Consider the following 1928-nt stretch of genomic DNA (forward strand, 5'->3'; position numbering starts at 1 on the left):
ATCGATCAAATATGAGGGTCGTTCAGTGTGTAATGCTCCATTTATTTTTTCTCAGAGTATATTTATTCTTAAGAGTCTGAATTTGGTGACAATATACGTCAACATGTCTTGTCCAACTTGTCCAAGACCTATTTGTCCACATAGTCTCCACCAGGTTCTATAGCGGTACGCCAACGTTGTGGAAGAGCATGTATTCCCTGCTGATAAAAGCTCTTGTCCAGTAGGCGTAGCCATGTTTTCACTGCATGACTGACGCTCTCGTCATCTTCAAAGTGTGTTCCCCGTAGAGATCTTTAACCAACCCTAAAGTCCGAGGGCGCTGGGTCTGGACTGCATTGTGGATGAGGCAATGATGTCCAACACAATTTGGCGATGTGTTCCTGGTTCTCAGACTTGTATGTGGGCGTGTATTATCTTGTTGGAGCAAGATTTCTTCTGGATTCTTGTCCAATCGAACACGTCGGAAAAGGTTCTTAAATTTATTCATAGTCTACACGAATGCTCTGAATTGATGGTTGACCCTCTTGACATTACATCCATGAGAATGACGCCATCACAATCCCAGAAGACTGTCGCCATGACTTTTCAGGCGGAGGGGGTTGTCTTGAATTTCTTCTTTTGTGGTGAAATGAGGATGATGCCACTTCATGGACTGTCTTTTTGTTTCCGACGGAAAGTGGTGCACCCAGTCTTCGCTCGCCCTAACGATCCGTCACAGAAAGGCCTCTCCGTCGGTCTCAAAACGCTCCAGGAATTCAGATGAAATGGCCTTTCTTTGAATTTTGTGGTCCGCTGTGAGCATTCGTGGAACCCATCGTGAGCACCTCTTTGAATATCCAAGTGTACCGATAATTAAATACGCGCTCCTATTGCTGACCGATAACTGTAGAGCCAATTGTCGACTTGTGATTCTCCGGTCGGCACGAATAATGGCATCCGCACGATTCAGCATGTCTGGAACAGTGGCTGTGACAGGACGTCCCGAGCGTGGCTGATCATGGAGCTGTTGTTGCATTTCCTGAGGCTGTAACTTTCGTTACCCATCGCCCAACCGTATTCCTATCAACTGCAGCATCGCCGTACACTGCACACAAACGTTTATGGATGTTCACCACGGTTTCTTTTTCTGCACACAAGAATTCAATAACAGCACACTGCTTATAACGTGAGTCGTATGTAGACGCCATTTTGAAGCTGTACTACGGCTCTGCCATCTGCCAGAATGGTTCGAAACTTCACCGGCATGCAGAACAAACACCAAATGTGAAGCACCAACAAACGTGAAGCACCAACAAGGACGTTTGTATATGTATATTAATGGCTTTTTTTAAATGTGAGGCATTACTTATTGAACGACCCTCACACTCCAAATAACCGTAGAACGAAAATATGGCGTTGCGGAGCTGTGTCTATAAATGACAGCAACGAGCGAACGTTAAATTTGTCGGATAAGCTCACGTTTGCTCAGCGACTGTAATTTTCAACGTATCAGGATCATCCGTGAGCATTCTTCAATACTTTCTTCGTCGATGCCAACTTTGTGGCGATGTTGTAAGTAGAAATGTCTTTAATTTGCTGCAAGCAATAGAATTTGACGAAAAAAGCTTCTTTAAAGTTAAACTTATGTTTTCTTTTTAATCATTGTGTTGCTTCACAATTATATATTGTGGTTCTTAAAATAAACAACAGTCAAACTCCCTGCACATTAGGAAAAATGAATACAAGTGACTTTTAAAAGTGGTTAGTAACAACATTGCACCTTACAGTATCACGTGTTTTCCATCTTTCTGTAGAGCTGTTTCTGCAGAACGGCTTCTTATGGTAACAAATTAATGGAACTGGGGTACTTGTAAGGTAGGAGATTTGATACTCAAGCTCTGTGTCACGTAACAAGCCATCTACATCCACATCTACGTGATTACTCTGCT

The sequence above is a fragment of the Schistocerca piceifrons genome, chromosome 8 (genome assembly GCF_021461385.2).
Source record: "Schistocerca piceifrons isolate TAMUIC-IGC-003096 chromosome 8, iqSchPice1.1, whole genome shotgun sequence".
NCBI lineage: Eukaryota > Metazoa > Arthropoda > Insecta > Orthoptera > Acrididae > Schistocerca > Schistocerca piceifrons.